The sequence below is a fragment of the Protopterus annectens genome, chromosome 13.part0 (genome assembly GCF_019279795.1).
Source record: "Protopterus annectens isolate FY-2018-M chromosome 13.part0, PAN1.0, whole genome shotgun sequence".
Taxonomy (NCBI): Eukaryota; Metazoa; Chordata; order Ceratodontiformes; family Protopteridae; genus Protopterus; species Protopterus annectens.
This window is the reverse complement of record NC_056747.1, coordinates 658,881,074-658,896,524: the sequence shown is the minus strand read 5'-3', so window position 1 is coordinate 658,896,524 and position 15,451 is coordinate 658,881,074. Positions and strand designations below refer to the sequence as shown.

General features: G+C 35.9%; 1 protein-coding gene across 3 annotated transcripts in view; it reads left to right on the top strand.

Annotated features, from left to right (window-relative positions):
* MYO1C (myosin IC) overlaps positions 1 to 15,451 on the top strand; it is a 1,794,562-nt gene that overhangs the window by 1,243,480 nt on the left and 535,631 nt on the right. The window lies entirely within an intron of this gene.

Below are 15,451 nucleotides of genomic sequence, written 5' to 3'. Positions count from 1 at the left end.
CTCTTTTCATGAATGTACAGATAGATTTATAGGTGCAGTTTGTCTGAGGCCAATTATGTAACTTAGTAGTACATTTTTCCCCATTTAGGAGAAGCAGAATGGCCTGCTGTAGTGTTAACCTGGGTTTAAATTGTGTGTGTGTGTGTGTGTGTGTGTGTGTGTGTGTGTGGTGTTAACCTGGGTTTAAATTGTGTGTGTGTGTGTGTGTGTGTGTAGTGTTAACCTGGGTTTAAATTGTGTGTGTGTGTGTAGTGTTAACCTGGGTTTAAATTGTGTGTGTGTGTGTGTTATTTTCCTTGGTGAGAGTGATTACGTCTACTGTGGCTCATCACCAGATTGATACCAGTGGCTAGTACTGGACTCTGAGGATTTCAGTAATTGCTGTGGCTGGCTGCAGTGCTGTAACTTCATTAAGCATCAGATTTGACAAACACATCAAAGTGCATCAGTGCAGTGCTGTAACACTTTTCTCTCAGTGGGTAGTTCAGGTTAAAAGACAAAAATCATCCCCATTGCATTATTACAGATGACTTACTAGACACCTACTGTGCTGGCTGTCTTTCTTTGCAGTCAGGATGAGCTGAAACCCTACATAGAGGGGAGACCTTGCCTTACTGGCTGCTTTAATACTATTGTTTGAAATGAATGGGTAACTTGAGGGTCATTTAAGTGACCTGATGTCAGGCTTTGTGAAAGGAGCCAAAATTGTTGAATATCAGAGGGCATTATAGTAATGCGGACTTATGTTCTGCTGTAAGATTGGGAAAGTTGAGGCTGGATGACTGACACTGAATCATTTTAGCAGTGTCAAAAACAATTACCTATTTGACTTTACACAGAAACTGAAACCTCTGCACTTTTTAATTGTTCTGAATTTATTTCAACTAAAAACAGAAGTCATGTTTTGGGACTCAACAGTCTGTGGGAACCGACTTGATTGAGTTTAATGGCGGCACCGGCGTAAGCTGTGACATTCTGTGAAGTTTCATCAGTGCTTCTTATTTTCCTTTATTAACTGGCATCAAGTCAGATTTCATAGAAATTAATTTTTTTAAACTTCTTGCCTCTATCTGAATGCAAACATTATAGTGCTCACCATTTAAACAATGTGGGTAAATGAATCCAGCACAGAATAATATCAGCATATCACTGTGATCATTATAATAATTTAACAGTTGGTAGAGATACACAAGTAGAAAGATAACTATAGGTACAAATAATGAGTTTGCGTAAAATATTTTCCCTGTCTATTGAAAACAAAGGGATGAAGAAAATAGCTAAAAACCAAAACAATTCCAAACATTGTTCCCTGAATGTCTGGACCCTTAAATGTTGATCCAGTCTCATCACGTTCTCCCCCAAAGATCAGTTTTTCTTCGGATACCATTTATTTGTTTTTTTAAATAGTTTTTCTCATTACTCTTATCTCCATTAGCCATCTTGCCCTTTTTTTGAAAACTTTTTTTATTGCTATTAGTCTGTGATTAATATATTTACAATAGTTAAATCATTGAGACGTAATTCCATTTATCTTCATGCAGATATTGCAACACCTTTGTGCTTCAGCAGTTTCTGGATTGATACTGGGGTTACCTTTCCTATCCAGTTTTATATTACATGGATATTGATTCATACTCTTCTCGGTACTTAGAGCATGTCATAAATCTCATAGCTTTCCTACATACAGTGCGTTGGGTGGAAGCTGGATATATCCTTTAACTCCCAATAACCACCCCTGTTCTCAAAACATAAAGTTCTGTTATATGCACATCTTCCTATCGCAGTACACCATCTGTAACTTGCTCTCCAAGTCATGCCTTATTCCTATCACAGTGTTCATTTAATAAGTAAGTAAAACCATTGTGATATTCTTTGGGAAGTCATGTACCCCAGGAAACTACCACATTGACAGCACTCCCCTAAGAGCTGACCCAGTTTGGGATTTGGGAACTTATGTGGACAGTGACCTAACTTTCTACCAACTTGTGTTCATTATAAAAAAAAAAAGTGCCCATTGTTGTAAGAAAGTCCTTCTGTATTACACGGCTTTATAAACAAAGGGATTGTTTCTAGATCTAAGGATGGCATTGTCCCCCTTTACTCAGCCATCATTAGGCCAGTCATTGAGTATAATGTCCCCTCCGGCATGTGTCTTTCCAGACAAATGCAACAGCTGGAACTCACACAGGAATACCTTACTAAAATGATATACGGCCTAAACAATGTATCCTGCATGGACCAACTGAAAGCCCTAACAAGTATACTCAGTATCCTACAGACTAAGAGGTGAATTGTGTCTGGCATACAGGGCCTCCTCTGGTCTAAGTAAAAAAAACAAACACAGAGAAAGCGAAAAACACCAACTGCAGAAGCATAAAATCCAAAATTGTTTAATACTCTAGCACCTCGTCTAGCAAGCCTTTCACAGAGTTAACATCACAGTAGCACAAGCTACACTTAAATAACAAATATCACATCATTAATCAATTAACTAAAACAATTAAACACAAGCTAATAATTAACAGTTAGTGCAGAAAAGCCTTCCACTCCAGTTCTTTGTTTAAACCTTGAGGCACCAAAGTGCCAAACTTTAAAATACAGACTGCTTCTTTATATAACAGTTTATTTTTAAGTGCAACATCATCCATAATCAGAACTTGTTCTAAAGTACATGCTTTTAAACTGATACAAGACCCCAAATGTACTGCATGAAAATGTGATGCCACAGGGCTATCCACATTTTGATTCTTGACATCTCTAACATGCTCTTGTATTCTGATTTTAAACACTCTTTTCGTTTCTCCTATATAGAAGAAACCACAAGGGCATGAATGAGAATAAACCACTCCCTTAGACACACTGAAGAAAATAGCTCTAGGCTGAAAAAAAATACCATTTATTTTATCAAAAGTCCTGACCACATGAATACAGATAGAATATTTACCACAGGGAAATGCCCCAGAATTTTGTAAAGGAATAGTTGAAATTTCAGTAGGGATAGAGAACAAATTTTGAACAGCCATGTTTTTTATATTTCTGGCTCTCTTATAAGAGACAATAAAGTAGTCAGGTAAATTCTTAATCCCAGACTTCCCCTTATGTAAGAATGGCCAGTAGTATCTTAAGATTTTTACTAACGCAATACTGTAGATATTATAAGTAGTGACAAAATATATCTTCTCATCACTAGTATTCCCTGCGTGACTCCTATAGCTCTAGCCACAGACGTCATGTCATCTGGAACATTAACCACACTAGTGGTATCCCTTCTCAAGCACAACAGTTTATTCAAAGAATTAATTCATTCATTACTATATCCCCTCTGTTTAAAGGCTATACATGAATGCAGAATCTCTTCCTTGAGAGACTGAATGTTATTACACAGCCTGTTTATTCTGAGTAACTCATTATAAGGCAACGCCTTTAAAATATGGGGGTGGGGAGGGGGGTGGCAGCTGTTACCATATAAAAAATGAGTACCATCATCAAATATTTTTGTGATTCTTTGTAATAATCATATTATCAACCATATTTAGTTCCAAATTTAAGAAAAAAACAGAAATGTCTTTTTATACACCATCAAATTGTAAACCAAAATGGTTTTCCTGAAGAGAAGCTACAAAATGTCCACTAGCCATGCACCGCCCTTACATAAAATTAAATCATCAATAAATCTATTGTAAAGGACAAGATACTTATTAAAAAAACTCTAACTTATAAAGAAACTCTAACTCAAATAAACTCATTACCAAATTAGTGTACATGGGTGCAAAATATGCACCCATTGCTGTACCTTGCATCTGTTGATAGATGCAGTTATTATATTAGAAAAAATTATGGGTTAAACTAAAATATAACAATTCTATAACAAAAGTACTAATCGGGCTAGTGCCTAGGAAAAACCCAAGAGCTTCAAGTCCCACCTGATGTGTAATACTCGTATAAAGGCTCTTGACATCAAGAACCAGCCAAAAAAAAACCTTCTTGACAAGTGATGGACTCAATATTTTTTAGAAAATGAAAAGAATCTCATATAAGAGTCTAAACCAACAACATACCTAAACAAATAAGTATGAAGAAATAGACCCATATTATTTAAAAAAAGAATTCTCAGCTGCCACAATTGGCCTTCCAGGAGGGGGAAAAACCTTCTTGTGGATTTTTGGCAGGCAGTAAAATTTTGCCAAACCAACTGCCTTCCACTTTAAATTTAACTTCCACATCTTGCTTAGAAAAGTAGCCAAGTCTGTAACCCTTATGTAACAAGTCTTTAAAGCTGTTTATAGCTGCATGATATTCATGTTCACTAGCCACTCAATATACATTACTGTCAGAAAGATGATCCATACACATGTTACAATATTGCATATAGTGCAACACAACTATTATTTGACCTTTGTCTGAGGGCTTAATAACAATATCCCTCCTAGTACTAAGACATTGCAGTGTATTCCATTCAGCTTTAGTCAAATTATAACATATTTTTTTCTTTTTTAAAAATATTCAGACTAACCTCAATAGCATAATTTACCATAGATGAAAATTCTTGGATGGTATTATTAACAAAAGGGGGAATAAAATTACTACTATGATGAGGTACCTTAGAAGTATCTAAAAGACAGTAGGCATTAATGTCATCATGTGAATCCATTGATGAATTACATGAGGAAAAAATCACATTCCCCATCCTCTCCATCTGTGTCAATGGAGGGGCATCCTCAGACACAAGCTTACTATTTTCAAAACAGTCCAACAAATGTAATTTCCTAGACAGCTTAAATAATTCAGTTTTACAGACATATAATCGTGGCAAAGATGTGGGAATAAATTTTAACCCACGCTGTAATACTTCTAATTCTGTACAATACAAAGGGTTACCTGTAAGGTTTACAATTAGGTTGTCACCAGTGGTAACAGTGGTTGATTTACTACATTACAAACATTAATATAGTCAATATCTTCTTTTCTTACTGTTACATGTTGTTGTCCGGTATGTCTCTTTCCAGACAAATGCAACAGCTGGAACTTGCACAGGGGTACCTTACTAAAATGATATAAGACCTAAACAATGTGTCCTGCATGGACCAACTGAAAGCCCTAACAAGTATACTCGGTATCCTACAGACTAAGAGGTGAACTGTGTCTGGCATACAGGGCCTCCTCTGATCTAATACTGATGGATTTACTGCACATTAACAAGGCAAATGACATCAGAAATATTCTGTCTAGGGATCTAAACCTCTTGCACAAAATCCAAGGAGTGGTTTGGAGAAGAGAGGTTTATCTTACAAAGGATACTGCTGCTCTGGAAGAGACACCTAGTTCATACAAAGCAAAGCTTATCCCTGTTGCATTCAAGCGCAACTTGGATTAATGGATGGGAAACAGGTAATTTACTCCAGAAATGTCTCTTGTAAAACTAATGGACAGAGGTAACACCTAAAGGCTGTATCCCATGCATGGGTCCCTTCAAATTATCTATGGTGTCCTAGTTATTTTTGTTAGGGGTAATGTATAATTATTGACTATTGGATGGGTAAGGTCAATCTAACATCAAATGGGTTAGGTTAATTTAAGCACCAAAAGGGAAATGGTTAGGCTTAAAATGACCCACAAGGACAGCTAGGTAGTACTTGCCTATGAATGCCATGCCTCCTAACCACTTTCTCAAAACCCTTAATCAACAAACAGGCACCCATGCCCAATTGCTGTATGACAACTTAGTGCTGAAAACTCTACCCAGACTTCCAAGATTCCTCTGCTATATGCATTTCCTATATCCATTGTAATATTATTCATACCATACTACTCTAAATTATTTATTGAACCATACAACTTTATGATTTACTGTCAATACTGCAGGGCAGTATCTCATCAAAACAAAATATCCAGATCATAGATTTGTAACAGTCCACACATTTTCAGTTTCTTTACTATTTTCTCTCATCTGCTTTGACCAAGAAATCACCTCATCCGTCCATCACCCTAACCAGCAGGGGATAATGGAACCTATTCCCATTTCTTTTATCATCAACATTTAAATCTCTCACGTTGGAAGTCTTGTTCAACCTTATAAGGCATAGTCACTGTGACTAGTCTAAATCATGTGCATCTCACATGCTCTAATTTCATAATAGTCTACACACTCGCATCTAATTTATACTTACATACTTCAACAGTGCGCATCATGCCACTACTTCAACAAACCTCAACTTGCCCCAAGAGGGATCATCTTCATTTCTGTTGTTCCAAGTTTTGTAGCATCCACTTTGGCGTCTTGTTCAATCAAATCAAAGCATAGTCAGCATGATTGGTGTAAATATTGTCGGTCACCCATCTTCCACATTCTCACTATTATGCTCTTCAATAATATGCGACATGCTCTTCAGGACTAAACAAAATCCCTCCAAAACAGGGTTGCCAACCTTGCATTTAATTTTTATGCTGCTGGATTGTTTCAATATATTATTTGTCATTGGTTAGTCAACCGTCTCCTGATCCTCATTAACATATCCAGTTTTTAATCCTTCTCATTGAAGCACAATTTAAATAGCTTAAAATCTTGTTTATAAGAAATCAAACATTTTGATTTTAACTCCTTTACTTAACTGAACTACCAATTACTCAATGGAACACTCTTAACACTGTTATCTTTCTAAACTTTGTTTCAAGCCTAGATGAAAATATATGCAGTAAAAATTGTATTCTCACTATGTCTACCCAGTATCCTTTTATCCCCACATATTTTAATGGGGCTCAGAAGTAAGTTATTAACGGCTAGGTTTTAAAAATCAACAATGCTACCCCTTTTCTCCTTTCTCCACATTAAGATAATGTATAGCTAATGTTTTAGCCATGTTCTAAATCAGTATCTGCCTTTCAGGGCTACCACCCAATGTCCCAAGTTGCCTGACATATGTTACAACGCACTTCTTTTTTACAAGTTTGTTAGCATTGTTCACATTCTCTCAGGTTAGCTTCATTAATAGCACAGCTATAGGATTATTCTGTCAATTGAACTATGTTCTTTTTTAACTGTACTAAATGGAATGAGTAGCAGTCGCATTCATGACCCACCCCCTTCACCCCTTTTCATCATTTCATTCTCCATGTGCTTCGTATCAGCCAATTATTGTTTCACTGTATGCTGGGATTCCTAAACAAGTGACAATAAGGCCTTTTTTACCAGTTTGTTAACCCAGCCAACATCTTTCTGTCACACTTGTTTATGCCTGGCTTGTAATAAATTCAGTAACTTACTGTCAGTTAATCGCACCACTGCTCCACCTTCCTCATAATATGGATCAAATCATTTGTCCACATCCACAAAATTGAAATCCATCCATCTATCCTCACTCAACCCCTTTTCCCAATTTACACATGGGGTCAGGGTGTCACTTCAGCAATGACAATCATTTCATGCCAAGCTTTTACACCACCGGGTGGCTGGACCTGCCGCAAACAAAATTGAAATGAATTTTCCAAATAATTTTATCTTGATTTAATTTAGCTGTAATATTCTATTGTTTTTGTAGACTTCAAAATGACAGACATGCTAATCAGTACAGAGATATTTACATGACGAGAGTTGAGGCCACAATCTGTTTATCTCTAACTGCTGTGCATTCTGTCCAACAAATAATGTACTTTTGTAGCCTGACTGAATACTGAAAACAACTTCACTCATCAAATTCAGTATAATTTCTTATGCAAATCAACAGACTTGTGATGCCTTTACAGCATATCCACTGTTTAGTAGACAAACAGAAATTGCAGTCAAGTTTTATAGTAGTCATTCTGTTTATATATAAATGCTATATACATATGTTCAACATTTATTAGTACTACTTGAACAGGTGGCTTGTACGTGTTTTTGAAAAAAAATAGGAAGAAACCATGGATCCTGTGTAGATTCAGTCTAAACACCATAACTCTCCAGTTGTCAGATCAGCATTTTGTTGATTCATATCCGGTAAACTTGAGCCACATATCCCAAGTTTAAATCTCTTGTACAATCAATAGTCCAGTTGCATAGGCTGTCTTGAACTTGTATAAAAAAATTGGAACTCACAGAAATGTAATGCATGTTACTTTCTTTTAATTAAGTCCTATCTTTGATTGACAGGGCCTTAGCAGCAGAGATCCTTTTTCTCTACTGATGCTCTGCACTTTGACTTGCAAAGTGTACTTCACTACTCATCAGATTAGTTAAGTGAGTCATCCATAAAAGGAAAGTGGCAATAGTGTTCACTAGCCAGTTTCACATGTTCACCCTGGTCCTATAGATCTCCACAGTAACCATAGTTAAAAAGTTTTTCAGTAACCTGATTGAAACGCCATCCTGTTTCACAAATAAACCTCTGTCAAACTCTGTTCTATTTCACAAATAAGCCCTTAACACAAAATATAAATCCAGTCTGGTCTGCTTGAGGCAGTAGAACATAATGCAATATATTTCCAACTGTAAGACAACAGTCTGTTAGCCACCATTGGCATTTAGGAGGCCTAACAATTCAGATTGTCACTGAATTCCCTTACTAGCTGCAAGGACTGACATTTCCTTCTTTGCTTAAAAATAGCATTGTATTCCTGCAAACACCCATGCCACTTGCTGTCATCAATGAGTCTTAATAAAATGCTGCCATTTCTTATCCATTTTTTTTGGGGGGGGGTGAACTTTTTAAACAGTAAATCAGTTCTTGCCTGTTTATAAAGGTTTTTGCGTCAAACAGGAAAAAAAAAAAACGCCCTAAAGAGTACTAGACAGAGCTGTACGAATTTTAATTGTTTTCACACTACACTCATTTGCTAGGAAAAATGTGTCCATCTTTTATGGATCCTGGGTAATCCTACTCAGACATACTCTTAGCATCCAACCTAATCACTTTGCCAGGCTTCCTAAGTGCTGCCAGTACTGACTCCTTTATCTTGATACGTATGTTTCACATCAAACTGTTTGTGCTAGTCGGTTATGAGTTCCAGAGTGCAAAAACTGCAGGCTGCCTCAGTTTTCCGTAGAAACTTTAGAAGACCTCTGCAGTATGCAAGCTGCTCCTACACAAGCAAATGATAGTTTAAGCCTCCTGATTTTTCTGAGACTTTTTCTGCTTGGATATATTTTGTGGTGGGCTCTATCCTCTTGATCTACAGTGTGCTTATCAGTTAGTTCTAACTTAGCTTCCAAGTCTGCGTGCTCTGTCAGCAGTTTATCTACTGTCCCATCCCTAATGAGGAATCTGGCTATAAAGTTATCAAGCTTTGCATTACTTTTTTCAGATATCTGTTCAGATGAAAGTCTAGATGCCTCAGATGTATTGAGCTGTTCCAGGTCTTCCTGCATCCCTAGGCCGCCTGGACTATTGTTTGACCTGTGGTCTTGAGTTGGAACTGTGACACAAAAATGCATTTATTTTGCCCCCATTCCTTTTCGTTTTTATCTGGCAGGGATTATGGCTTAATAAGAATAACCAACAACTTGTAGTCGAATAAATCCTCTCTTATTACAAAACACTCTAGCGCCTCGGCTAATGTTTAGTCTTCAAGGAGTAAATTCTCAATAATACTGATTCACTTTTTGTACCCATAGTATCCAATAAAACAATTCATCAATTATATAATTAAACAGTTAATTATTTAAATGCATATTTAAGCAACATAACTTAAAAGCATGCTTTTAAAGCAATACAACACATTTCCAACAACAATCTACATTTAAACCATATGGGATCAAGGTCCTAAACTTTAAAATGAACACAGTCTCCTTATACAATAACATATTTCTCTTGTAATCTTCATTTTCTACCTGTATTTGTTGCAACACTGTAGCTGTTAAATCTTTAGGAACACTGTCATGATATAATTTAAAATGCTGAGCTAAGGGACTTTCCTCTTTATTTGATCTAATGTCCCTTAAATGTTCCAGTAACCTCACCTTAAACATTCTCTTTGTTTGATCTATATAAAATGTATTACAACCACATTTTATAGCATAAATTACACTTTCTGTTAAACAATTAAATGTTGCAGCAGCTTCAAATTTGATATTATTAATACTAGAAAATGTCTGGACAATATGTCTGCAACCCAAACATCTTCCACAGGGTGCAGTACCTAAAAACTGAATCTGTTGTGTTAACCTGATTTGTGGTCTCTTGATTTTGTATGTACTAACCTATCTTTCAAATATTTGTATTACACAAATATTTGTTGCAGAAAGTGGTTTGTCTCCCATCATACATTAAAGATTCTTTAGATTTTTTAGGAAAGATTAATACAATAAGATGGGAGAAAAATATATTTTGGATGACATTAGACAGTAAAAGCTTGTATACCAATATTAAACATAGTTTTGGTATGGAAGCTCTTGAGCTATATCTAGATGATAGCCCGGTGGTGTATTATGTGATGGAATTAGTAAGATTTAGTTTGGAAAACAATTATTTTTGTTTCGAAGACAAAATTTATCAGTTGCAAGGAACCTATATGGGTTTGTCTTTTGCCCCTATGTATGCAAATCTTTTTATGGGGATGGTTGAGACTGAGTATATTTATACACGTTGTTTTTTTAAGAAATATGTAAAGAAATATTACCGATTTATAGACAACTTGGTCTTTTTATGTGATGGAGGTTCAGAATTTATTGAACAATTTATAATAGAGTTAAATGAAAATAGGTTCAACCTGCAATTTGATGGCTTACAGTGGAGAAATAAGATCTCTTTTTTAGATGTAACATTAGAGGGTAAAATTGGTGAGCTAGTTGCCACTGGGCTACATAGAAAATTTGATGCAGTTAACCAATTTTTGTTGGGAAACAGTTGTCATCCTACCCATACTTTAGAGTCATTACCATATGGTGAATTTGCAGCAACAATGTTGATTTTGAAAAGGAGTTATTTAAATCAGCTAATATGTTTAAAATGAGGAAATATAACATAGATGTTATAGAGAAAAGTATGGAGAGAATTAGAAGAGATAGATATAGTAAAGATAATAACAAAATAATATATAGACATCCAAAACCAAATTTAAAGACATAAAGATGTAAATAGTTTATTTATAGTATTAACATATAATTTGTTGAGTGAGAATGTTAAACAAGTTATAAAACATTATTGGCAATTCCTAAGTAATTTTCCAGAGTTGAAAGGTTTAGTGGAACAGAATTTGGTATTTTCTTATAAAAGAGGGTCAAATTTTGAAAGATAGGTTAGTACATACAAAATTCAAGAGACCACAAATCGGGTTAACACAACAGATTCAGTTTTTAGGTACTGCACCCTGTGGGAAGATGTTTGGGTTGCAGACATATTCTTCAGACTTTTTCTAGTATTAATAATATCAAATTTGAAGCTGCTGCAACATTTAATTGTTTAACAAAGTGCAGTTTATGCTATAAAATGCGGTTGTAATAAATTTTATATAGGTCAAACAAAGAGAATGTTTAAGTTGAGGTTACTGGAACATTTAAGGGACATTAGATCAAATAAAGAGGAAAGTCCCTTAGCTCAGCATTTTAAATTAGATCATGACAGTGTTCCTAAAGATTTACCAGCTACAGTGTTGCAACAAATACAGGTAGAAAATGAAGATTACAAGAGAAATATGTTATTGTATAAGGAGACTGTGTTCATTTTAAAGTTTGGGACTTTGATCCCATATGGTTTAAATGTATATAGTTGTTGGAAATGTGTTATATACCTTTAAAAGCATGCTTTTAAGTTATGTTGGTTAAATATGCATTTAAATAATTGTTTAATTATATAATTGATAAATTGTTTTATTGGATACTATGGGTATAAAAAGTGAATCAGTATTATTTGGAATTTACTCCTTGAAGGCTAAACATTAGCCAAGGCGCTACAGTGTTTTGTAATAAAAGAGGATTTATTCAACTACAAATTGTTGGTTATTCTTATACAGAACTACTTTTGTCATATGGTGGATTATGGCTTAATATGTCATATTTATAAGTGCTAAGTCACTGCAGTTGTCAAATTTTAAACTTTAATTTTCTTTAAAGGTGAAACAAGGAAATGCTATTAATAATTAAAAGCATCAGAGCTTGAAGTTCCCTCATAGAAATTTAACTTTGAGAACTATCAATTTGCAAAATGTTTCTTTCCAAATATGTTGCCAGTTTAGTCTGTTACATTCTTACCTATGATTATAGCAGTTGAGTAGCTTTTATAACAACTACATATTTCTCACATTTTTGTTTCTGTCAAGTTGTTCTGCAGTTGAGTTACTGCTGAAAAAGTTGGTGTCTTTCTAACATTGATTAGCTATTACTTGAAATTAATAGCCATGATTGGCCTCTATCATTGTTTAGCTATTAAATTTTCCTCAATCATTATGTGATCAAACTATTATAAAACTCATAGGTTTATTCAGTAAAATACATATTAGCAATGAGGAGGTACCAAACCATTACAAGACAAAGTAATGCTTGATATTAACCCATTTGGGTATTATCATAACTTTCAAATGTACTGTGTTTGGACAACTCTGAAACAGTAGCCGTATGTCTCTTAAGTATCTATTAACTTTAAAGACAGTCCACTTTTTATCATAATAAATTCATCCAGTGGTAAATTATAATAGAGGCAATTTGTGTGGCTTCCTGGGGCTCGCAGCTCCAGGGATGCCCATTGCCAGTCAAAAAAATAAGTACTTTTTTCATATTCAACACTACCAACTTGTTTTAGTTAACAGTACCTCATTTTTAGCTAGAAAAAATGTTAAAAAAAAAAAAAAAAAAAGCATACAATCATAGGAGGTTGCTAGGCTAATGGCCCTGGGGTCCTTACAAGCCTAGCTAAGAGTTTATCCCCAAAAAGAAACCTCAGTCAGCACCTGTTGCCTCCATCAATGAGGGACATAGGTGGAACCCCTGGGACAAATGTGGGGTTTCCCATCCACTCATCAAGGTTTCACTTGAAGAGGTCAGCGACGTACTCTGTTTGACGTGTATGGGGATTCTATTCCAGAGTCGGGGCAGCCTTTGGGAGATGAACCTGTCTCTCCAGCAGGTTTTGTTAATGTTGCATATTAGATTTAGGCCTTTCGATTGGGTTATGCACAAGGAGTTAAAATTATGGATATGGAGCATCTCTAGTAGGGCAGGGTCCAAGATTGCCTTGTAGGCGAGACAAGGTTCACCTCTGAGCAATCTGTACGATACCGAGTAGAGTGATAATGATTTCAGCCTGTCCACATAGGACAAGGGTTGGAGGCCATGGATTCTCTTTTTGAGGTATTTCTGTGACCTTTCCAGCTGGTGCAGGTGTTTGGAGAGATATATACCAAATGGGGTGTTGTACTCAATTATTGGCCTAATGAGGGAGGAGTACAGAGGGGATATAATAACCCTCTTTTTTTCTGGATTTAATCCCTTTACTTATTGAGATGAACCAAGTAAAAGGATTTTCTGACCACTACCACTACATGATGGTCGAATGTGAGATCGTTGTCAACCTTTGTACCCAGGTGTGTCATCACAGGTTGTGTGCTTAGGGAGCTGCCGTTGATGTGGTAACCAGTAGGGGGCATGTTTTGCCGAATGGTATGATGATATTTTTTTTTTTTTTTTTGCATTTAACTTAAGGCCGTGACTTTGACACCAGTCATTTTTTGCTGTGAGATCCTCTTGTAGTATGTTAACATCATTTGGGGAGTCAGTGACAGCTCCCAATATACAGTTTGCAAACTTGGTCAGCCACAGGCCTTTTGTCCTTGCCTGGAACTCTAAGAAGTAGATGCCAAAGAGTAGAGGTCCCAGGACAGATCCCTGGGGAACACCACTAGTGACAGGTCTGCTGTCAGAGGTGGAGGCACCTATTTTGACCACGTGAAAGGTAAACGCACCTATTTTGACCTTGTGGTTCAAGAATATTTTTATCTGTATACTTGCAGTGCTCACCATCCATCCATCCATGCATGGATAAATCATGCTGTTCACTTTATGCTTTTATTTATTTTTTCATTAAAAATATTTCTTTACTTAAACGTAAATAAATAACTGAAAGTAAATAGCATTAATTAACCATGCTGCAAAGCACCTTAGCTTGCTGTTTGTTGCCTTCCCATGATTCACTGGAAGGTAATAAGCTGAAAGCACAGATGTAAATATTAATTAGTACATACAGGAGAGAGTTATGGATTGTGAGGAAGCAGAACAGTGGGTCATAGTAATGTATGTAAAATGATTTTGTTTTTTAGATCCTGGGGGGAAACTCTCATCTATCCTCGATTTTGCAGATTTTCTGGTAAATCACTAAAAGTTGCAGTAAGTCAACTACGCTAGTCTTTAGAGTTTCATATATACCAAGCAGTCTTTTTTAACACCTTTATTAAGTTATCATTTAAGATGTAGGCACATAAATTAATAGATGAGAAAACAAACCATATTAACATTTTTTATTTGTATGCATTATATGTTTACATATATATTTTTTCTTCTCCAGCATTACAGAAATTGCTCAATTCTTGCCTTCCTTTAAACCTTACTCCTCTGATTCTGCATGTGTTGTTCCCACACAAATCCCATTTATCTGTATGCAGTTTTCTCCTTCCCTTTTCAAAGGATCTCATCTCCATTTATTATCTCTTTTACAATATTTAGTACATCAGTTACAGTTGCTTTAGATTTTGTTTTCCATTTTCTAGTAACTGTCTTTTTGTTAGCCAACATAGTAAGGCATTCATTTTTCCAGGAAGTTGAGATTCTTTGTCCCAGCTCAAAAGAATCCTTTCGTTGGTTACAGCCATTTGCTTCCCCAACATTTCTGACAGAATACCTGGTAGAGACTTTTTAAAAATTTGCAAGCTCAATGCATTCCCCCCCAAAAAAACGGGTCTATATTAAATCCGGGAACGCTTAAAAAGACGAACGCTGATTTATCGACCCCATGTAAGCGAAAGCTTACAATCCTGAACACTCGGAACAGTGATTTTTTTTTCCCCAGGGAAAAAAAATCCCTGTTACACAAAAAATAAAAATAAAATCTTCAAACAATTACATAAAATGGGGGGCTTCACCCCCCACCCACCGATGTGGGGGGGGGGTGCCCCCCAACCCCCCCCCCTACTTAAATATACCAACTCCAAGATCACACTACAGTGCTGAAAACAGCAAGGTAATGGAGGCGGCCAAGAGATTTCTTTCCCAGGGAAAGAAATCGCTTATATGCAGTTTTGCTATTTTGCTGTTTCGTGCTTTCAAGTTCGATTAAGACACATTCGAAGGATTGCATCTTCAATTATATAATAGGAACCCAAAAAACAGCTACTTCTTTCTTTCCTAATACACTTCTAGCAATTGATGTCTACCTGAGGAAAAATTATCTGAAGTCTGCTTGGGCTGTAAAAATACCATTGCAAACACTTCCAAGCAAAAATCCTAAGTCTTCTGGACTTTGTTGCATACTTGGAAGCCATACATATACCCTCC